At 40.6% G+C, this 24,663-nt stretch overlaps 1 protein-coding gene across 4 annotated transcripts in view; it reads right to left on the reverse strand.

Annotated features, from left to right (window-relative positions):
• Positions 1–9,784, reverse strand: part of ZNF385B (zinc finger protein 385B) — a 402,524-nt gene extending 392,740 nt beyond the window's left edge. Inside the window, exon 1 of one of the 4 annotated variants that reach the window (XM_047722313.1) lies at positions 9,128–9,784. The gene's annotated coding sequence lies outside the window, so the exon portion shown is untranslated. The remainder of the gene's footprint in view (positions 1–9,127) is intronic. The other 3 variants (XM_047722315.1, XM_047722316.1, XM_047722314.1) reach the window with 3 other exon arrangements.
• Positions 9,785–24,663: the final 14,879 nt, after the last annotated feature.

Genomic DNA, 24,663 nt, shown 5'->3' on the forward strand with positions numbered 1-24,663 from the left:
CAAGGGAAAATCCAGGCTCTAAGACCTCACATCCCAACTCTTCTTTTTAGGTTTGGGCCCTGGAATTTGACTATCCCAAGTGAGCTCACAGGGATACTGAGGCAGGTGGCCAGTGGTCCCCACAGCTACGGAGAACCACAGTGTACTAAAACCCGTGGCTGAAGGCCCCAGGTAGTCAATGAGAGCCTTGTTCTCTAGAATTTGCACATGACAGGCTCAAATGGGTGACTCAGAGCAGCTTAAGCAAGGAGTGCCCTATGGTTAATGCATCACAGAAGAACTGAGCTTGGCCTTTTCAACTGGACTTTTACTAAGAACCACAATAACTGTGAAAGGCATCCCAAGCTGAGAACAAGTGCTCATCCAGAGAACTAGACTGTTTGATCTGTGAATCAACTGGGACACTTACAAAATATTTTCGTAAAATATTTAGATAAGTGGGTCCTGCCTCAAGATCTGGTGAGTCAGAAAACTTCAAGGGTGAATTACAGAGATCTGCATTTTTGTAAGCCCTCCAGGGATTCCCTTACATGCTAAAGTCCAAGAATCACTGTACTAGAGACATTTTTAGGATCAGCCCAGGACCACAAGCATGAGACACAAGGAAAAGTTTATGCAAAAGAACAAGACTAAGATTTTCTAAGTCCTGATGATTTTATTGCTATGGAAATGAGATTGACCTTTAAGAACCATACATGTAGCAAATACGTGCATATAGATATCTATCTATCTATCTATCTATAGACTTAAACTCCTTGGTAATCCTGCATATAGTTTATCAATTATGGTTTTTTGGGGTTTTGGTTTTTTGTGGGTTTTGTGGGGGTTTTGTTTTGTTTTGCTAATTATTTTGTTGTCTAAATTCCAACTTGGAAAATCCAACACAGGTGTTAAAATAAATGCATGTGAACCCAGGAGGATTCAACTACAATTCAAATGCCCAAGAGACTGTCCTTGAATGAGTCTACTCTGGTCACAGACCCTAGTTCCATTTGCTGGCTCCTATACCTAGGTCACTCTGTTTTAGGTCACTTCCAAACATTCCAGGTTCATACATGAGTACCAAGTTCAGAAGGCACATCATGTGGAAGCTACATCTTAAGCCACTTGATCTTTTCATAAACCCTACAGCCTGAGTTATATATTTTGTTATTAAAAACCCATCTGTGCTTCACATGGTTAAATTGTCTGGAGCCCTTGTAGGGCTTACAATCCCACACCTCTATTCTCTTTTTCATTTCATTGTTCTCCTACAGTAAACAAGGAAATATAGAGGAGAGATCATATATATTTGAAAAATACAAAGTAAGTTTCAGACTCAAGGTGCAAAACCTAAGAGTTGCACAAGTTCTCTTGGCAAAGAAATCAATGTATCCTTGAAGTATCTGGTATTCATTATTTAACCATATAATGTACAATAATGGCTACCATTAGGAGTACTGGTACTTAGGAGTACTTAGGACTTTGGTAAGTCCTAAGAACTTTGCTAAGTATGTTATGTGTACTTGTTTTTTCTGACAACAATCCCATGAAAATTTCTCTCATTGTCTCTTACACTTGGGAAACTAAGGCACAGAGAAGTTGAGTAACTTGGTCAAAGTTAGACAGCCAATAAGTGGAAGAGCTGAAATTTGCACCCACAAAGTCTGACTCTGGAGCCTGAACTCAACCATTAGGCTATACTTCTTTCCATCTCCAACAGTGTAACATATGCAGGTAATGAGATATGTATCATTCAGGTAATGATTAAATACAATCATCAGCATTTCCAGGTACCGTGTAAAACCGTGTACAATGACCAATTCATTAAAATAAAAATATTCATATATATAAGATCAAAATGCCTGTTTTTATATATAAGTGTGTTTTTTTATATACAAACAATGGCATTTTATGCTTTGTATTCTTACTTACAGCATTATATTTTAGGTAAAATATAAGGTAATACCTCTCTAAGTCTGTGAGGTACAGTTTTCCCACCTCTAACATATCATCTCAAAGGACATCACAGGGTCTATATAAATGTTATGTGAAGTTTAAATTTCACTGTTAGTACCACGAGAACTTTTCCTTCCTTATTTGTGATATCTAATTTCTTTAGGGTCAAATCTTAAATAATCTAGATTCTCTGGTCTCATTTCTCCAATTTGTCAATGAGGATTTTGCACAAAGAGCCCTTTTCACCCTAAACTATCCTTAACTCATTTTCTTAACTTACATCCTTAACTCATACTTCACAAAAATAACAATCTATTAAGCCTGAGATTAATCAGAATCTGAATCCTGGTTTGCAACCAGTATAAGCTGATCAAGGATCCAGACCTCTAGACTCTGAAAACCTTATATAATGGACTAACCATCAGGCTGACTAACCATCAGACTGACCACTTTAACCAATACACACTAAAAGTCACAGCTCTCTGTAGAATTTGACAAATTTTAACACAAGTATATTAAGCAAGGATTGCAAAAAGAATGAGCTAAACATCTCTCACAATGGACCTTTTCTTAGTTGTAGCTCAAAGGTTCTTTTTAAAATGTCATAGTATCTTTTTTTTTTAAGATTTTATTTATTTATTTGACACAGAGAGAGAAATCACAAGTAGGCAGAAAGGCAGGCAGAGAGAAAGGGGGAAGCAGGCTCCCCGCTGAGCAGAGAGCCTGATACAGGGCTCAATCCCAGGGCCCTGAGACCATGACCTGAGCTGAAGGCAGAGGTTTAACCCTCTGAGCCATGCAGGCACCCCTAAAATGTCATAGTATCTTCTTAATTGTGTTATTTAAAAAGTACACACCACAGTATGAAAAATAAACTTTGGAAAAGTTTTATCAGTTTAATTGAAAAATACTTTTCCTGATCAAAAAGTAAATAATACAGAAATGAAACATTTCATTCTAAGAGAAAAAGGTGAGACGCTGTCCCCAGGAGTCTTTCTTTTATGCACAAAGGCCATCAGTAATGACAACCCCTGATGTTTGCTGTGAGGTACCTAGGCCAGGCCTACTGGAATTACTAGATTTGACAAATTTGACAAATTTCAGATGTATACAGGGGAAAAAAAAAAAGGTCTGTGGGTCCTCAGTTAATATGGGTTATATCCATTTACCCAATCTTTGCTTTGCTGATATGATGATAACATTATAGCATAATGGCTGTTCTGGAATCTCAGCCAAAAAAGAGAAGAAAAGGTTGATTTAGATTTAGCCTGCACAGGACAGATTATCGCTCTGTGTGTGCTTTTTAATTTTTAAGTTCCATTTCCCATTATAAACTCAGAAATGTAAATGCCTAACCCATTTATATTTATTTCCAAAATAAAATGCTCTCTTAGACCCATGAATTTCAACCCTTTCTATTTGTTGGTGACAGAACTGTCTTTATTAAAGAGCAAAATCATTTTTCATGACGTAGGTATGAAAGCCTGGCCATCTTTGTGTATCAGTTTATATGTGTTTTAATCTATCTCTGCTATTTATGAGATCAGAGAGTTGATGTGGCACCAAATGGATCAAAAATACAAGGGTGGTTGGTTTTTATTAATATATATGCTCTCTTTTGTATTTTTTTCACTGACTTCTGAAAAATAAGCTCATAAATTTCTCCTCAAAGTGATTATACTATGCAGAATGTCTAGAAACTGAACAGGGGGCAAGGAGAGTGTTAGCTCTCAGGCAAAATGACCTTTAAGTAATTCAGTGGATTTAAATTGTAATGGTATGACTATCAGGATAAACAACCACTACTGTTTCAACAACCACAATATGCACAGTATTCCACTGATGGCTCCCATCTATCCTCACAATAACAAAGTCAACCCATTTCACAGACAAAGAAACTGAGGCCCTAAGACGTGAAGTAACCCCCTGAAGCTCTCAAAGTTGTTGAGTAGCAAAGCCAGGATTTGACTCAGCACAATATTGTGCTCTTAACCATCATTCTAAGCTGCCTTTACAGACCAGACACTGAAGTTCTCCACCCATGCTGGAAATCAGAATCACTTGGGGACATTTCAAAAATACTGATAAATTAAATCATTCCCTTGAAATGAGCTAACAACACCACAATTTTCTGTGAGCTCCTGAACTGATTTTAGTGTGAATCCAAGGTTGAGAACAACTGCATTTGCAAACACCAAGGTATAGTTGTTGTTCTTTTTTTCTTAAGAGACATGAGTCCCTGAATGGTGCAAGAATAAAAGTTCAAATTGTTTATCTAAAACAGAAACATTAGATGAGGGCCCACACCAGCATCACCATCACCACATGATCCTTCTTTCCTCCCCCAACCTGCTCCTTCTGCCCCACGAGAAGATCTCACGGGGTATCCTGGTGCTAAAGGAGATACCAGGAGTTGTATAATCCACAACCTCCATCCACAAGTGAAAAGACCAGAAAGAAACAGCTTTGCCCAATATCTCATGCTCACAGTAAAGGCAGAGTGAGAACTGGAGTCTCCTGCCCCGGATTTCAGTGCTCCTTTCACAGAAAATTTTTGGAAGCAATAGGAAAACAGTTGGGGCAGGGAGTCAGCCAAGGCATCTGAATTTTAAGAACCAAAGAGAGCACAGGAAAGAAAAAAAATATAGCAGAGTGAGCAAGGAGAACCACCACAGTCTGAATATAATGGGAAAATAAGAAGTAATATACAACAAAGAAATAAAACTGGCCAGAGAAAAATACAAGAGGGAGAACTAGCCATTGCAACACTGGATCAGCAAAATAAGGAAAACATTTAAGGGCATCACCACATCTTCCATTTCGGTTTGGGGAGCATGTCAAGGCCTAAAATACTTCCAGGATAGAAAGTAATATGGAAGCAAACACTAACTGGAGGAAAACCACCAGACAGAGACCTGGGGCTGCCAGAAACTCCCCAAACTGTGAAGTAACATCTACTACCTTGCTCAAGTTCAAGGTTCTGCTATTTCAACATAAGCTGGGAACTCCTTAGCAAAGCAGTACCTCTGGCCCCATCCCAGACCTGCTAAACCAGACTCTGCACTTTAATAAGATCTCCTCATGATCGAGATACATACTCAAATTCGAGAAGCACTGGCTCTACTGTAAGAGCCAGACTGAGTCGTTAAAACAAGTAGCTATCACAGGCCCAAGTGGGGACTAGAAAGCTAGGTAGAATTCAGTCTAATTAAATTACTTGTTGATGTCCCACAACCTGCCAGGCCCTCAGCTGGGTATTTTAGGAAATGAAGGCCTGAGGTTAGGCATGGTTGGCAGGATGCCCTGAGGGGAGAATGCAAAAGGCACAGATAAATGAGGGAGACAACGGCCTGTGCTCCAAGAAGATGCCTACCAAAGTGTTACAAGGTTTGGAGGAGGAAACACTGGAGTCCTGGAGTTTGGAGATGCCAGAGCAATGGCACTGACTATCCGGCAGGTAGAAATGGTTCTGCAGAAGTGGGAGGGCCTAGTTTAGGAAGAAGGAACAGCATAAGCAAAGACGCAGAACTCAGAAGCCTGCTGTGTGTTGAGGGAATACTGTCTTCTGCCAAAGCGGTGTTTTCAAACTGTTTCAAGGAGACTCAGGACTCTGTGATGATGCCTCAAAGACTACGAAGGGTAGGGATGAGAGGTCAATGGGGTTGCTGGGACCCATAAGATTATATTTTAACAGTGGATCCCACCATTGAAAAATAAAATGTGCAGCATACCACTGAGCTAATACACAAGGCACTTCTAAAAGTATTACCTACAGCTGTTTCTGGCATGCAGCAGGCACTCAAATGTTCATTGAATGAATGAAAGAAGAAAGAAAGAAAGGAAGGAAGGAAGGAAGGAAGGAAGGAAGAAAGAAAGAAAGAAAGAAAGAAAGAAATCACAGTAAAAGTGTGGAGCCATTTTTGGCCTGGACTGCAAAGGGTCTTAAAATGTCAGAGATGAGGTTTATATGTTATTTGGTGGGGCACTGGAGAAAAGTTTATTAGCCAGTGACTGAGCTCGGCTCTGCCTTAAGAAGCTTATTCTGCAAACCAAGTATAAGATGGATTGGAAGTGAGAAAGACTGGATCTGAGAGACTAGTCAGGAAGACATCAAGAGAGTCTCTAGAAACAGTTAAGTGTCTGAAGAAAGATAGTCCCTATAGGAATAAAAAATGTGGAGAAGCGGGTATCATAAGACATCAAGTCCATGGGGTTTATCTGTGAATTATAGGAAATTTATAGAAAATTAGAAAATTTATACACACACACACACACACACACACACATATATATATATATATATATATATATATATATATATATAATTATAGGAAAGCAATGATATTGGGAAGGTCCTGGGTGATGGAGAGAAATACAGAAATTGACAGAGCCACCCCCTTTCATGTAAGAAGAAAGATGTCAATTAGAGTTTAACCCTGTTTAAGGCACTTGAGAGGAATATAGAGGCATCTTGCAGACGATTCGAATTGTCAATATAAAATTTAGGAGGGACAGTAGGGATAGGAATACCACTTTGGGAAAATAATCCAGCACTAATAAAAGGACATCACTGAATAAAAAGTAACATGCAAAAAAGAGATAATCTATAAAGCAAAGAGGATCAAGAGAAAACTGCAGAAAAAAATTAAAAAGCAAAGGAAAGATGAAAAGGTGATATTGAGACACACAGGGAAAGACACAGGACAGGGGGAGATGGCAAAATAGAGATGGTGAATGGTGGTGGAGGGTTTACAATAAAAACATAGAGGGGAAAAGCAGTGGGAAACTGGGACATACATGCTCATTGTTCTTTAGATCTTGGAAGATATAGGATCTTAGAGGAACAGCAGAAAGGCAATTTTGCTCTTTACTTCTGTGAGCAAAGGTTTTCATAAATGAAGCAATTACTCCTGTGAGAAGTAAACTATTTGTTCATGTTTTTTCATATAAACTGCTGCTGTTAAAAACCGTGCAATGATATCTTCAAACTCAGCTAGAAGAAAAAAAATCGAAAGGGAGGCAGTTGAGGGATTTAAGATTCTTATCTCTTCTATGGTGGGAGCTCCACACAGCATTATTCTACGCAGACATTTTACCTTTTGGAGGTGGGTGTTTTGGGGCTTTTTTTTTCCCCCCTCCCTGAGCCAGGTCATTAAGCTGAGAAAAAAAGAGCTGAGAACACCTGATATGGCTTTATAAATCCTCATATAATAGTTAACACTTGGTAGGTAAAGTTATCCTCTAACAGCTGACAGGTCTCACGAATTATCCATGTTTGGGTGACAAGTACTAATGACAGTTCCTTCTCTGGTTTGATGGCAAAGGAGACACCTCCCTTGGTTTCCTTTCTGCCTCAGTTCAAGAAAGATACATTAAGTTCACTGTTCTCCTTTTGCTCTGTGAATCCGTATGTTTGGTAAAATGCTCTAAAATACTGACATACTTTAATATAGATGCTGCTTAGTGGTTAAACTTCTATAAAGACATCATGACTTATGTAATGTAAAATAATATAATGCAAATGAAATACATAGGAATTATGCTGCAAAACACTGATATCACTAGGATGATTCCAGGGAGAGCAGGAATTTTTCCTTTGTTAGAACTCACCTTCTCAAAAGCATTTTACTACAAATGCATCCAAGAGAGGTCAAGGAGATCTACAGAATAGCTATTTGATTTGTGGTTTTCATTCCAAGCTTCCTCAAATCACTTTTGGAAATGAGTAGCAGTGTGAATTATAAATCCACAAATATTTGATTTATAGGGATAGAGAATCTGAACTACAACTAACACTTTTGAGTAAATAAACATTTTTTTTCCTACCTTAAGAGCCTCAAGTAACAACAGAACTTCCAATGCAGTATTTGCATTCTAAGGGCATTAATCTAGCACAGGGAAGGGACAGCACATACTCAATGAACAGATGGCGTCAAAATAAGATGAAAGGACTATGAAAACCGGTGCAATAGGGTCCTGAAATATTTAAGGGAGCTCTTTCAAGCCAAAACCTTTCACTTTGTCTGAGATGTAGCTTACTGACTTTATGAAAACCTTGTTTTAATTTGATAAATGCATTTTCTACTGTTTCATGCATTGTTCTGAAGCTGCCAATCTCCAAGCTTGAAGCTGGACCCTACATAACACGAATGTTTTACTTCTTCTATTTGAGCATCTTTCGCTACATCTTAACAAAGTTTGCATTCACCTTGGTGTGATGCTCCTGAGCAAAGCAAAACCAAAGAGAAATGCAAACCACATCTCTGTACGAAAATAAAGAAAATGAAGATGACGTTTTCTAATCCAAGAACTTCTGAGAGCATTCCAAAACTGTGTTTATTTTGTACTCATGGGGGCCGAGGGCTTGATGACAATTTATTTTCCTTGAAAGACTACAACACTCCGTCATCCAGGTTCACCATAAAAACTGTTTGTCCTCCAGAGCCTGGAGAAACATTTGGGGAACATCGTCCTGCCAGCTCTCCCTTCTTCCCCCATGGGCCCCCGCAAATAACAGCGGCGAAGCAGATGGTCCTCCCCCTCCCCTTCTCCCTGTCCCTTCCGCAGTCCCACAGTGTCCTCCCGACGTGCACCGACACCTTCACCGGGCACCCCTGCCCCCACCCCAGGCTCCCAGCAAGTGCAAACTTTGGGGACCTTCTTTCTGCCTCACCGCCCCCATTTCACCTTCTTTCAGCTGCAGAACTCTCAGAACCCCAAGTTTTGACTCCTATCTTCCTCCCACATCTCCCCAAACTACCCATCTCCCCGTAATGAAGAGAGAGACGCCCAGCCCCAAACTTCCCAGCCCAGGTGGCGGAGGCACTGCGGCTAACCACAGAGGGCCATTCTCCTTGTCCTCTTCCCTTCTCCATGCTCCCCTCGTCCTTGGCGATCGGAGCCCCGGAACCCACACTGGGGACTCCTTCACTCCTTTGGCTTCCACGACCTACTCCTAACTCCAGGGGCTCACAGGAGCCTCATGCCCCAGCCCGGGCAAGCGGCGGCTCGGCATCCTCCTCTACAAGTGGGACCTCCGGACAAAGTGCAAACTCCAGTGGGAGGGGGCTCCCGGCCATTCCCTCCCGCTTCGCGCCCCGGGGGTCGGCTCGCCGAGAGGAGGCGGGCCGGCTGGGGCGGGAAGGGAGCGCAGGTCCCAGGGGCGCCGGGCTGGGCGCCCGGAGCTTACCTCGGCGCGCGGGCCGCTGGCGCGTGGGGCAGTGGCTCCTCCAGCCGGGAAGCTGTTGCTCGAGCTCCGGCGGCTGCGGCGGTCCCGCCGGGGCTGCGCTGAGGCTCCGCGCAGACGCTCTCCCGCTATCTGCTGCAGCCCGGGCGGTGGCGGTGGCGGCGGCGGCGCCGGAGACAGCTCGGCCCGACGCGGCCCCGGAACTGTCCAACTCTGGCGGGCGCCCGGCTGAGGCTCCCGGCTGCGGCCCGGGCGCTGAGCGCCTGCGCGCCCTGCCTCGCCCAGGTGAGGGGCGTGTGCCTGGAGCCCGCGGGGCGCGCCCGGCTCGGGGCTGCGCTCGGAGCCGGCCCTTCCGTTCGGCTCACAACCCCGGGGTCTGGACCCGCCGACGCCACCGCCGCGCGCCGAAGCTGGTGGTGGTTTACCAGGCAGGGACTTGCGAGGCACACACACTAGGGCGAATGAGGCGGGACCGTTCGGGGGCCCGTTGCCACTGCAGAGTCTCCCGCAGCATCGCCGCCTCTAAATCCCGCCTTTCCAGGCGTGCGCGCACTGCGAGGGAGAGGAGGCTCCGTCCGGACCCGGGCTCCGCGCGGTCCCCGGCCTCGGGGCTCCAGCCCCTGCAAGAATTCTTGGCAACCGCCGGGGTCCCAAAACCGGGAAGCCAAGAGGCGCGGTGGGGCGGATCTGTCAAATACTAGTCAAGCCAGAGGGAAACTCTCTTCTTGGAGATCATCAAACCAACTATTTGTTTTTCCTCTTCCACCAGCTCTCGGCTCGGAGACCACACTGAGCCTCCTGGGCATTTCTGGCGGAGCCGGGAAGGCCCGCAGCGCGGGAAGCATCGCAGCCACGCCGCGGATCGGAAAGGCTTGCGGGTGGGGGGGCTTCTGCTCCTCTGGATTTCTTTCCGTGTTTATTTAAGTTTTCAAAACTAAAACATGTCATTGGTTACCCCGATGTGGGGCATCTGCTGAAAGTAGTGCCACCGGCCAAGGTGCTGGGTTCTGAAAGGGAGAGCGCTTGAAAAAACATTTAAGAGGAAAGGAAAATTAATTGTAGAAGAGCAGTTTTCTGAGATTACTTCTTTGGCTGCAGAAGTTCAAGAACAATAAATGACAAGAGAGCTGTGTTATACAGCAGAGACTTTTTTTGACAGAATGATTTTAAAATATTATACTTTGGTTTTCTTATCAGATGATTGACACTAACGCCATCAATAATTAAGCCCTCAGCTGTTAATGTCTTGGCATAATCGTCCAGAGTAAATATCTTAGGGTCCAGCCAAAGCCAGTGCTGATCTCCAGGATGGGTTTGAGATTTGACAGGCACATGCACAACATCCTAGAGCTCTCTCAAGGAGCTGGTTGTAGTTTTTACCCACCTTGGAATTCAGGGTTATTACAAGCACCAGCACACCTGAGCACATCAGCATAAGAAGGAGCATCAATCTGACAGATAGTTTTTATATATTTAGAATTCTAAATATCTTCCTATCCAACTATGCATTCTCACTCATGACTAATAACAGTCACTTACTGGTCTGTTTATCCTTAAAACTGTTCCTTATTTGAAATTGCTATATACAGGAAGCAAGCACCAAAATTGAATCATTAGAACCCACATATCATGAGCTATGATAATTGCTGAAGTTATCTTCTACAAAATTATGGCTTTGAGGTCTCCTCCCATCAGTGAAAGTTATGTTGAAAACAAGTCTTTCATGAGTCCCTGACAGTCTGGTAAGGTGGGGTTCTGGCAGCCTGGAACAGGCAGGAAATTCCAGAGGCAAAAGCCTTCCTTGAGAAAAACACCCAGCTTCCAGTGCCCTGTACTTCAGAATTGGGAACAGTGTGGTTGCTACTGAGCTCAGATAAGTATTGGTGTCTCTAGCTAACTAAGGTACAGGGGAAAGGGACAGGGGCCCTTAAAGCCTGAAGTCAACACCTTGGATTGCACTTGGAGGCAAATGAGTAACCTCGGCCGAGTGGAACACCTGTGAGGAGTGTTCTCTGTGGCTTGCACAATTTAGCAGCATGTGCATTTTTTATGTCCTGCAAACTGCAACTATATCCTTCTCTCCTCCCTTCTATTTTTAATCACCTATAGCAGAGACTTATGGTGGAGAATTATTTGAGGGCTACATTTCCTAACAACAGCTGAAATAAGCATAAAATACATGCAGACAACTCCCTATTTCTTACCTGTGCCACCACTAAGAACTGTGCCTTCCTGTCCTTAGGGTAGGAGTCAAGTCTCTGGAGGCAAGCTCTAAAAAACAATTGCAGCGCCTCCCTTCTAATATACTGCAATATGGAAACAACGTTAAATTAAAAATACACAAAACTTCAATATATAGAAACAACAGCTTCTCCCTAGGTTTTCTGACTGCAGGTGTGTATTTATTGGATACGTTGGCATTGCCAGCCCGCCTTTCCGGTGGTGTCTGATATGGGGAGGGGGGGTCCTCCTGTCCTCAAACTCTTGCACCATTATTTTCCTAGAACCACCAATATTCATTCTTAGCAATGACGGTGTAAACCAACACAGGGAGCTATTAGTTGTAGGCGAGGAGCTCTGGGAGGACTGTCAGTATAGCAGCAACACAGAGGGACGTGTAACAAGAAGAGGTCCCTAAACAGTAAGACGGAATGTAGCAGAAATATTAATTTAAGCCTTTTTCCTACTAGGTGTGTTTACATGGTGTGTGGTGCTTTGGTTCCTAAATATTGAAAACAGACAAATGCCTTTTAACTATGTCCACATATGGGACACCAGGCTGACTCAGTCAGTAGAACATAAGACTCTTGAGATTGGGATCATGAGTTCAAGTCCCTTGGTGGGTGTAGAGATTGCTTTAAAAAAGAAAAAGAAAACTAAACTATGTCCACAGAATCAGCCTACCCACTGGATAAAGAACTCAGTGATAAGAACATTAACCAATTAGAAGATTTCATAAATCACTTAGTTTTACTCAATAAGAAATGGGTAAGAGTTTCCACAACAAGATGTTATAAAACAAGGCCCTACAGCTATTTGAGATGCTTTGCAGTCATCAGCAACACTCAAGCCTCAGGGCCAAGGGCCATATTTTGAAACCCATTCTTGCAGTAGAAGAAAATGGAACTAGAATAGAAAACTCAAATTCCGATTTCAGCCGTCACCTTTAAGTCTGGGGACCTCAGTTTCTTCATCTGTAAGACAGGACAAGTAGAGCAGCCTTGTCTCAATGGGTCACTGTGATACCCGGGAGGCAATGCTATGCGGAACACTTTGGAAACCTTATGGGAATGCAGGTACCACTGCTCGCTAATTGTCTTGCTCATATTTTGCTCTTCCACCTTTGCATCCTGCAAACTTGCCCTCAGAATATCCTGCAACTCCTGTTTAGTTTTTTAATAATCTCAGCTATGAATCTTTCCTTATAAATGCTTTCAGATGGTCCGGATATGGTGTAACGTGGAAAGCACACGTACTAGTGTTGGAGAAGCAGGGCTTCAGCCCCATTCCCTCTAAACTTCAGTGTCCTCATCTGTAGTATGGGAAAATAAATATCCTGTCTTCATAGGGTTATCCCAAGGGGCAAAGCAAATAGGAAAATATCTTTGCAAATTGTGCAATATCTGATAAATGTCCATTGCGATTTATATCCACAGCTCTCTGGGAAGTAAATAGGAGTTTTATCTCCATATTAAGCAATAAGGTCTTAAGTGTCTTAGAAATACAACAACAACAAAATTGTATCTGGGACTTTCAGAACAACTTAGAACTAGATAAAAGATAGTAAACCTTGTTTTGATAGGCTACTAAATTATATTTGTTTACATGCATACCTGAATATTACAAATACCAGAAAATCTTTTATTTCAATTTCTACAAACTATGAGAAATTAATGGAATAGTTGTTTCAGTTGACTTTTTTAACTCATTATATCCCATTGTGTCATTGTGCCTTATTTGTGGAAAGAACACCCTATTCTTTGCTTTTTTTTTTTTTTTCATTGCAGTAGCATTAACAAAAGTTATTATTTAGTTTCAGGTATACTACGTAGTGATTTGACAACTCTGTGCGTTATGCTACGCTCATCACAAGTGTAGCTACCATCTGTCACCATACAATTCTATTACCGTACCATGGACTATATTCTCTTTTCTATACATTTTAACCCTGTGACTTCTTCATTCCATAACTGGACGCCTGTATCTCCCTCCCCCCTTCACCCATTTTGCTCATTCCCCCACTCCCTTCCCCTCGGCAACCATCAGTTTGTTCTCTATATTTATAGATCTGTTTCTCTTTTTTGTTCATTTGTTCATTTGTTTTGTTTGCTCATTTGTTTTGTTTTTTAGATTCCTCATATAAGCGAAATCATATGGTAATCATCTTTCCCTGATTTATTTCACTTAGCATAATACCCTCTGGGTCCATCCACGTTGTAGTGAAATTTTCTCTTAAAAGCGCCAACTTGATTTCAGCAAAAAATGTATATTTCTTCAAAGCCATGATAATATTTTAAGGATGTCTGCTTACTTAAGATGGATAACAGCTGAAACACAAATGTTGAGGGTTTTTTTTTTTTGATCAGTTGATTTTCGTATAATTTTCTCATGTTTGATGAAAAAATAATGGAATAGATAGATATTTAAAGCCAATGAGTTGGCTTTATGTAGAAATTCCCAATTGGACCTAGGTATTTATATCTAAAAAAAATCAATATAACAAAGTGTAAGAAGCTTGTTTTAAGTGGAAATTGTAAGGTGATCTCTGAGCTATCAATTTGTGATTTACATTTGTCTCATTTTTGAACCTAATAGTATCTTTTAAATCTAACTGAAGTACCTCCTTTTGGAAGGAGAAGACATATAAAACCCATTGCTAAATCTCGGGCTTACTCAAGGAGCTGTGCTGGTCTTTTTTTCTCCCTGTTTTAAGGGATTGTTGTTATGTGAATCACTAGTGTTCTGTGAAAAAGAATTGCCCTCTTGGTCTGCAATTATATATATATTTTTAAAGATTTTATTTATTTATTTGCCAGAGAGAGAGCACAAGCAGAGGAAATGACAGGCAGAGAGAGAGGAGGAAGCAGGCTCCCGTTGAGCAGAGAGCCCGATGTGGGTGGGACTCGATACCAGGACCCTGGGACCATGACCTGAGCTGAAAGCAGAGGCTTAACCCTCTGAGCCACCCAGGTGCCCTGCAATTGTATTTTTAACTGGAGATTGAGTTGTTTCCTTTTACCTTTCTATTTTATCTGAATACTGTCAGCAGAGAAGCATCAGGCATCTGAATTCCTTGCTAACTAATATGTCTTCCCCTTTTGCACTGAACACATTATGATTTCTTTATCTTGATATTTGAAAATTATTTAAGTATTTTTCCCAAGTGTGACCAAGATCTGCTTGCTTTCACCTTCCCTCATAAAAATGTATGTTGTTGAGATCTAGTGAACTCGTGCCTTTCTGTACATTGTGCCCCCTTGAAAGGCAATAATATCTTTTGTGTTCGGAGATGATCAATATTGTAAACATATTCCTTCTAGACCTTAACCTGGGATTTGCAGTAATACCTATGCCTCTTCGTAGGTCTCTGTCCCTTTGAAACTTAATCCAGCACTGCCTTGGGCCCCAAAGCAGTGGTTACACCAACCTCCCGATCTCCCCAAATCCTTTCCTGATTAGATTGCAAGGTGATTACCCTGGTTAGCACATATTCCCTTGTTTGGCTCTTTGCTAGGAGATAGATCTAAAAATTAATCTTCTCTGAACTACATTTGCAATTTTGATTTCCTTTCTCTTTTTCTCAATCTGAAGATGTGGTAATACTCCTTTCACAAACGTTGATTTACTCCTGAGGCTCAGTTCTCTCCCTTTTGCACTTACCTCACGACTGCTGGCTAACTAGGGAAGCTCCCAAATGAGGAGAATCTTTTGATTTAAAATTATAGTTTTAAAAAGGTTTCTCCTTTTAACCTATGTCATGATTTCAGAGAAATTACTAATGTTGAACTTGGTGTGTTGAATATTTTTTTTAAAAAGCTTCAGTGTCTGAATAGCTAACAGTGTAGTCTTTACTGAGGAACACTGTGTCCCACATACTGTACATGCACCGTCTCGTGTTATTTTCTCACAGAATCCTATGAGGGAGAAATAATTAATCCCATTTTGCGGAGGGGGAAAGTGATATGCCCAACGTCACAAATTGGCGAGCCAGAATTCCAGCTCAAGTTTATCTTATTTTTTAAAAGATTTTATCTATTTATTTGACAGGGAGAGACAGCAAGAGAGGGAATACAAGCAGGGGGAGTGGGAGACGCAGGCTCCCCACAGAGCAGGTATCTAGATGTGGAGGACCCTGACATCATGACCTGAGCCAAATGCAGACACCCAATGACTGGGCCACCCAGGTGCCCCTCAAGGTTATCTTATCTTTAAAAAGTTCCTTATATGCTGCTGTTTGATGTTAATCAAAAAGACTGATTTAACTATAAGTTCTACTGAGACTCATTCTCATATCCTACTTGTTCTTTAGTCCCTTATGATACTTAATAAACAGTACCTTACCAAGAGCAGCTCAGTATCTGTTTGCAGAGTACGCGGTTGCTGATTTTGTGTTTTGCACTTGCTGCAACTCCTATCAACAGACCTTGTGAAGCCATTCTCCAGCTCAGTCTCCTTAAGGCAGGGTTGGGGGAAAGGAGTTGAGAGGGCTGAGGAGGAAGACTCCAATTTCTTGACAAATTCCAAATATGTTGTAGCTTTTGACTTTGCACGATCCTATTTTGGACAACCATCTGGACCTCTCTAAACAAAGCCTTACACATGATAGCTATCTCATAGCATATCTTTCCAATAAGATTGTCTCATTCTTAAAGCCAAAGACAGGTTTTTGGTTTTTGTTAGCATTCACCCCCACTCGCAGTGCCTAAGACTGAAATGAACCGGTTGTTGGCGTCCATGCGAGCTGGACGACAGCTGTGCACAGGTTCAGCCCTGCCTCAGCTGCAGCAGAGGAAGTGATTTTCAGGAAGCCTAGGCCATCTAGCCATCCAGTCATTGCTTTACCAAATATTATGTGTTAGATGCGCAAGTCTGTATTAGGCCCCAGGGATACAATGGAGAGCAACTCGGAGTTCTACGATCCATAGAAATAAAATGGTTTGTCTATAGACGCAGCAATGGTTACTGGACCCATTTCCCTCCAATACTAGACCCCTGTTGTTCTTCCTTTAGAAGGTTAACATTTCTAGCTCGCCTCTCAGTCCCTACTCCTCCCCTCATTTTCTAACTCATCAATACTTATTCCTACCTCTCATTAAATATAATTTACTAATAACCTACTCAATTTGAGAATAGTTTTGGTCCACATTTTCTTCTTCCTTACTCCTGTCAAAGCTCTTCTCCATTTTATAAAGGGCCATCATTATCCTAACAGAATAATCCAAGATGCTGTTGAAGTGGCCCTTGCTGATACGGTTTTGTGAGTACCCTTGATGGTCGGAGCCCTTGACCCAACTACTCTCCAGGAGTTTTTCAAGCTATGGGGATCAAGCCTAAAGTACAAGTGTAGCAATTACTTAGACATCAAACATTAGCTGAAGCATTCCATGCTAATCAAGGAGGCCTATTCCCGTAGAGACATTGAAATCATTGTAGCTCAAGCAGGTTTTCTGACAGAGTTCCTTAAAGGAGATGGACCCAGCTGAATTACAGTGGAGAGCAGAATGGCTTGAGCTATAGTTTGGGATAATGAAAACACCGAAAGCGTGGGGCTTGGACACTTGAATTCTAGTGCGGACTACTCAGTGAACTTGAGCAGTTGAATTAAATTCCCCGAGCTTCTGTCTCCCTATCTGTTCAGCTTTAGCACTATTACAGACTTACAAGACTGACCTCAATGAGCCTCTGTTAGCTTTTTAAGAACCTTTAAAAAGTTTCACTTTTTAGCCTGTCTTCACTTGCAGTTATTTCACACATAATAAATGTTTCTTACTTTAGATACAAACATCTGAACTTTCTTTCTTTTTTTTTTTTTTTATTTTATTTATCTGACAGAGAGAGATCACAAGTGGGCAGACAGGCAAGCAGAGAGAGAGAGAGAGAGAGAGAGGAGGAAGTAGGCTCCCTGCAGAGCAGAGAGCCAGATGTGGGACTCGATCCCAGGACCCTGAGATCATGACCCGAGCTGAAGGCAGAGGCTTAACCACTGAGCCACCCAGGTGCCCCCAAACATCTGAACTTTCAAAACAGATCAACTAAATAGGTAGTTTACTATATTATCGAAAATTTGTTTGCTAAGGGTGCCTGGGTGACTCATTTGGTTAAAGGTCTAATTCTTGGTTTCGGCTGAGGTCATGCTCGCAGAATCCTGAGATCGAGCCCCGGGTGGGGTTCCATGCTCAGTGCAGAGTCTGCTTGAGATTCTCTCTCTCAAATAAATAAATAAATCTTTGTTTTAAAAATAAGAAAGAAAATTTGTTTGCTAAAAATAAGATTGTTCGGAAGGTCTGATTTTGTCCCCAGTCAGATAATTAGCAATGCCTGGAGACTTTTTTGGTTGTTACAAGTTAAGGATGTTGATGGCATATAGTATACAGAGGACAACATAAAGGACATTCCCCCCACTACAAAGATTATCCAATAATAGCCAAGGTAGAGAGATTAGTTTCAAGGACAATCTTGTGTAGACAAAAGACAGGTATATGCAGTGTTCATGTTCACTAAAAATTAAAAACATTTATTTAAAACAGCATGCAGTAACATCAAATTAGCAGACTTTTTAAATTTACATAACACATTGTGGCAAAGGTGTGGTGAAATTGTTATCTTATTCTTTGTGCAACTTTTCCTACAAGCAGTATTTTGCCCTTTTTACCAAACTCTTAAAATGATTATTCTTGTTGACTCAGTCAGTTTCATATAGGGCTATATCTTATGGAAATAATGTTAAATGCAGAGGTAAAAAAAATGGGCCAAAGAAAAGTGTTATTGCTTTACTAATGATAAGAAAAATTGAAGATGATCTAAGAATAGTTAAACACATCCTGTTAAGGGAATAGTATGTAGTTATTTTTAATAATGTTTGTTAGGACTTTGTAGTGAGTAACATGGGAAATTATTGATTGCAACGTAAAGAAGAAAGGAGAAAATAACTGTGATGTATATAGCATGATCACAACTGAGCACAATAAATTGATGCATGAAAAGATTGAAAGAAATGTATGATGGGTTTCATCCATATAAATTGATTTACAAAAGTTTTGATTGATACATTTCAAGCATACTATATAATCACATGAAATACACTTGGATATATCTTCACTAGTATTTTGTGGCATATACCATCCATTTCTTTCACATATGTGAAGTTCTCCTGATTTAAAAGCCGAAGAAAGCAAAGAGTTTGCTTTTTATTTTTTTCTTCAGACTAAGGACATAGTTATATGTTATATGAGACTATTAAACAATCGGGCATGCTCTCATGCACTATTGATGGGACTGTAATTGATACAACCTCTCAGAAAGGTACCTTCTTCGTGTGCATATCCTTCAACACAGCAATCCCACATTATCCCAGAGACACACGTCTAAGCAAAGTAGCAGATCCAAAGATATTCATTACATTATAGTTTGAGTAAGAAAAAAAATTGGTGCCCAGCAACAGAAAAATGGTAAAATAAACTATTCTATTATACATTAACTAAACATTTTATAAGCATAATGTATTCACACATTAACTGTTATTATAAAAGTAATAAATATCTTTCAAAAAGCAGTGGGCAGAGGACGAAGTAATATGCACTTGGGTTTAGCCGTGTGGTGATGCTCAAATTAGTTCAAAAATCTGCTGATGTATCAGAGTTTTTGAAACCTAAATTTTATCAGTTCCTATCTATGTATTTCTTTTCCTTAATAAAAAAATATTCAGCACCATTTGGAGAAGGAAGGAAGAGGCATAGTCTGTCTAGGTTGACACTGGGATGCCACTTAATCTTATCCCAAGAATCATGAAATTAAACTACATTTGTTTTAATCCCCAGTCAGTCATCGTACTCTCTGGCCTACAGGAACCTTCCCATTGCTGGGAGGTTTACCTTTCTCAAGACAACCCTGCCATCTCTAGACGGGTTCAATTATTCAATGTTTCCTCTTCAAAGTAATTCCAAATTTACATATTAATTTCCTCATTTCTATTTCAAAAGCTTGTTTCCTCTAAGCAATTTGTAAGTTGCATATCAGGTATCTTGCTTCTCCTTTTCCACTTAAAGAAAAAATGTATCAACCGGTTAGGCTGTTTGAAGTATACATTTGACAAGGCACAAGCAAACCTTTCTTGCCCCACATATACTCCAAAGATGACGACTAAATATCTGGCCACTAAGCCCTCCCTCTCCACGATTCCTAACCTGTAATTCACACTCAGTCTTCCTTTTCATCACTCCTGATATCCTGATAGCCCTATACCGGGTCCTTTTCAACTATCCACTTCCTATCTCATATTAACTTTTTGTGGAACATTCAACCATGTCAAATCCCCAAACCCACCATCTCATCCAACAGGAAAAAAAATCTCTTGCATTCCTGGAAGGTGAAAGCCACCTGTCTTGAGCATCATCAACCTTCTTCACCATCACAAGGAACACCTTGGCATTTCGCTGCCTTTATCTCTCCCAGGTGAGGCCACCTCCATGCACACCTGGTGCTAATTTCTCTTGCATCTTTCAGTATGGGGTCCTCTTTATTCTTGATCTCATTTCCTCTTGCTTGGCTCCACCATTCAAGATAATACCTGCATCTCTGAAATACCTTTAATCTCCCCTATTTTTCTCAGTTCTGCTCTCTTACAAGTAATATATTCAGGGGTCTCCTATTTTCAAAATAATAAAAGAAAACAGATGGAAAACCTTCATTTGATTTTGCTTCACCTAAGCTGTTGTCTTCTTTTCATTCTCTCTTTTGTCATCAACAGTTATTTAACTAAATTTTTAGCAACTATTCATATGGGATAACCTGATCTGTAGCTCTGTTGTGGCTTTAGATTTTTTTTTTTTTTCTCGACAGAGATCACAAGTCAGCAGAGAGAGAGAGGAAGGGAAGCACGCTCCCCGATGAGCAGAGAGCCCGATGCGGGGCTCAATCCGAGCGAGGACCCTGGGATCATGACCTGAGCTGAAGGCAGAGGCTTTAACCCATTGAGCCACCCAGGCGCCCCAGGGCTTTAGATATTTTAAAAAATAAGATAATATACAGTCTCTGATTTAAAAGCCTAACCAATTTGGGAAGGCAAATACACAAAAAATTTCTTAGAAAAAACTGCTTGAACTTTCCCATCCTCTCCTCAATCAAATTTCCACTTCAAATAAAACCAGGGATCTATCGGATCCCAGATTTCAAACCTTCTCGGTTCTCGTCCTCTTTGGCTTTTCTCATTTTAGAGGATGTTAATGATTACAAAAGTGCTTCACATGTATGCTCAAAAGTTATTCTCACAAGAAGCCTGTAAAGGAGCTATCCTGCCACAACCCCAAACTCCCACGCCCATTTATCAGATAAGGCTCAGGAAGAATAAGTTACCCAAGGTCACCCAGCAAATGCAGGACAGAGCCTAGACTTGATCTCGTTGTTTCAGATTCCAGAGCCTCCATGCTTCTAACTTTGCCCCTGCTGCCTTCCATGGCTAACTGAAGGAATGACTGGGTGCATCTATATTAATCAACTGCATGCAGACAGAATGCAGAATGTCAGAAAACATTTGTCTTTCTCTGACCTAATCTGACAGCACATCACAAAGCACCAAGCATGGGATTAACGCCCATTAACTGTCGATGTCTAGCTTTCAACACCAAATGCTTGCTGAGCGTGGGCACCTGGATGGGGAAGATGGTGCCCCCTTGTACTGAGATGCTCTCCCCAAGATTCCTGTCACTGAAGAACCTTAGACATGACTGAGCTTTATAATTGGGATTTTTTTTGGTGCCTGAGTATCCCAGCAGCTCTAGGCTGAACAACAGATAGACTCCCTTTTTAACATATTTCACTACTAGAGGGTAATATTCTAGTGAAGTTCCAATTTACATATAACCACCTTCATTCAAGTATTTTTGAGTAATCAATGAAATTGGAGCACCTTAAATGCCCGAACTAAATTCACTGTTGATATCTCTACCTATGTAACCTGTAATCAATGGATTAATTCCTACCTACTTACATTCTAATCCTTCTGAAACCTTATCACCCTGGTATCATCTAAAAATTTCTAAATCAATGCTTTGTCACTTTTTTTCTTTCTTATAAAAATCGTGAACATGGACTATCTAGAATTTCTGTCTTATCTAATTTGTTTGCAGGTAACTTTTTTTTAACTGCCTACATCTGTTGTCCCAGGAAAGTTGTTGTCTGATAAAGGTAGCTCTCTGCCTGCTTTTTCTAAAGTAAGAGATATAAACACATCTGTGTTTTTATCTTCTAAACAATCTTTTGCTTATAGTCCTAATTAGTTCAGTCATTTACTTTTATTTGTTGTCATCCCATTTGAACTTTTTACTGCCATTTGAAATGTTTTCTGAAACTTGCTGCTTATTGTCTTTCTCCAATATGTAATTTTTCCTTAATTTGGCTTGTTTACATTGCTTTCTTCCTCCTTCACAATTTCTTCGTAAATGGATATTTTTAAATCTCTCCCATATGTCTCTCTAACTGGCCTAAGATCTCTGTTAGGCATTTTTGTGTGTGAACTGCTGTCTTTCTCTTTTTATTTCCTTGAATAAATCCACCTTAATTTTGTCCTACTTTTTTGAAGTTGCTCATGATGAAATTGAATAAAATCTTAATGTTTGCAGTCAGTCAGCCACATTGCGCCCCAGTGCTAAATGGGGAATGGAAAAGCCAAGCAGAAGGAAGAACAATAGAAGTAGAATGGAATATTAGAGGGAGGGGGTGGGGGTTTGGGTGACCCTGGTGGTGGGTATTAAGGAGGGCACATATTGCATGGAGCACTGGGTGTGGTGCATAAACAATGAATGCTGGAACACAGACAAGAAATAATATAAAGTAAAATGGAAAAAACAAACAAAAAAACAAAAAAATTAACAAAAACAATTAACAAAGAAAACAAGAAAAGGGGTTTTATTTTATTTTTTTTAAAGATTTTATTTATTTATTTGACAGAGAGATCACAAGTAGATGGAGAGGCAGGCAGAGAGAGAGAGAGAGAGAGAGAGAGAGGGAAGCAGGCTCCCTGCTGAGCAGAGAGCCCGATGCGGGACTCGATCCCAGGACCCTGAGATCATGACCTGAGCCGAAGGCAGCGGCTTAACCCACTGAGCCACCCAGGTGCCCAAAAAGGGGTTTTAAATTTAGGAAAAGTTAAAATGTAACAGGGTAGGTAGGATATCTAAAAAACCAGAATTCAAAAAGGAACATGTAAATATAGTAAGCAAGTATGAGTGGACTCTATAAATTCTGAAGGAAGAAGCAATGATAGGTTGGCATCATCAAAGAAGGTTCTTGGGAATGATGGGCTTTCTCAGGGAGGTGTTTAGGATGTCAATAGTCCAGCAGGTAGTGGCTGCATTCCAGCTGGGGGAAATGGCATAGAGATAGAAGAGAACAACTTGTTCAGATGATATCTAATTTGCTGTTGGATGAATAAGGATATTGGAGTCTGTGGACATTGAGAAAACAGGGGTAACACCTGTGAGTGTAGAAAGAAAGAGAGGAGCCTATCATTTTTAATTTGTAGGAATTCTTCAAGTAATTTTGATTCTGATCCTTGTCAGTTATGTGTGCTGCACCCCCCAGTCCTTAGGTTGTCTTCTATCATTTTTTAAAGATGACTTGATGAGCACAAGTTCTTAATTTTAGAGTAGTCACATTTATCAATCTTCTTCTTTATGATTAACACTTCTGTGTCTTCTGTAAGAAATCCTTCTCTGCTTTAAGGTTGGAAAGACTTTCACCTATATTTTATTCTAAAAGTTTTCAAGTTTAGCTATCGATATTTAAATTCTTAGTCCATCTGTGATCAGTGTTGGTGGTCCACATTTTTTCTTGGCTCAGCTGCTTCAGTTGTCCTTCCCCAGTGATCATCTATATATGCTTGATAGTTACATATACTACCAGTTACACAAGTCTGGTTCGGGCTCTCTGTTTTGTTCCTCTGGCCATTGAAAAAGTAATAACCCTGACCACTGAAACTTTGACATGCTGCCTTAACATTGTTTTGGCTCTATGACAGGTCCCCCACGGGCTAGGTCTGAATCACAGGGCTACCCAAGTGGGCAGAGAGAGCCTCCAAAGAACTACATGAATTTGAGGAGAAGCATTTTCCAAATGGAGAAAGTAGGGAACAACCATCAGTGGAAGGGAAAAAGTGATTTAGGGCAGGCAAAAAATTGTCACACATTTTTTCTTATTTGAAGTTGAACTTTTGCTGAGACGTTCTTCCTCCTCATCCCCATAGATAGAATATGAGTTTTGTCACGTTGATTTACCAGTCACACATATATGTTGAAGACACTAACTCCTTTAGTATCATATGTGCCCAAATATTTCCCCCAATTTTTTTTAAATTTTACCTAACAGATTCTACAACATGAAAGTAATGATTTTTGTGACTCCAACTTCATGGAGCTATTAAATTGTGACTTTATAGTTTTATTCTTTATTGTGACTAAGTTTCATTCTTTGTCCTTTTCCATTCTAATACCTGAAGAATATCGTATTTCTTTTTTCTTCTCTTTTAAAATTTTATTTGTTTATTTGATAGAGAGGGAGAAAGACAGGGAGCACAGCAGCGGGGAGCAGCAGGCAGAGGAAGAGGGAGAAGCAGGCTTCCCAATGAGCAGGGAGCACAAAGCAGGCTTGATCCCAGGACTCTGGGATCATGACCTGAGCCAAAGGCAGATGCTAAACCAACTGAGCCACCCAGGTGCCGCATGAACATGTATTTCTAAAATACTTTATCCTCCTGAAAATTATTTTTGGTGGAAATAATAGGAGAGTATCTAAATTTCTCAGATTTGCTTGTTAATTTTCTTGGCACCATTTAGTGAATAATCATTTCTCTTCTGATCTGTAATCATCTTATACTACACTATTATATAAAAACATAGTCCTTGTCTCTTCTGAGATCCAGACACATATGTAATATATCTTCTGGCATCTTTTATATGTCCTTTGACTGAATAAATGTAAAATGGTACTTATGATCATCACTGAAAAAAATAAAATAAAACAAATGAGGCCTATAATTATAATTATAACTGTATCATGTGTTGTTATATTTGGCACCATTTTAAATCTATAGACCGTTTACATAGGGTAGGTAGATAGATAAGTAGATAGGTGGATGAGCCTCAAGTGGACCAACAATGAGAGTTTTCATGAACCCAGGATTATGTTTAATTTAATTCTATGCACTTGAGATTCAAAGGTTGCCATGAACAGGGAGTAAATGGAATACTACTGAGTGCATTTTTGGTAAGGTAAGTTTTTTTTCCAGTCAGGTATTATTTTAGATTATATCATTAATGACCTTGAGG

This window comes from Lutra lutra, chromosome 3 (genome assembly GCF_902655055.1).
Source record: "Lutra lutra chromosome 3, mLutLut1.2, whole genome shotgun sequence".
In the NCBI taxonomy this organism is placed as follows: domain Eukaryota; kingdom Metazoa; phylum Chordata; class Mammalia; order Carnivora; family Mustelidae; genus Lutra; species Lutra lutra.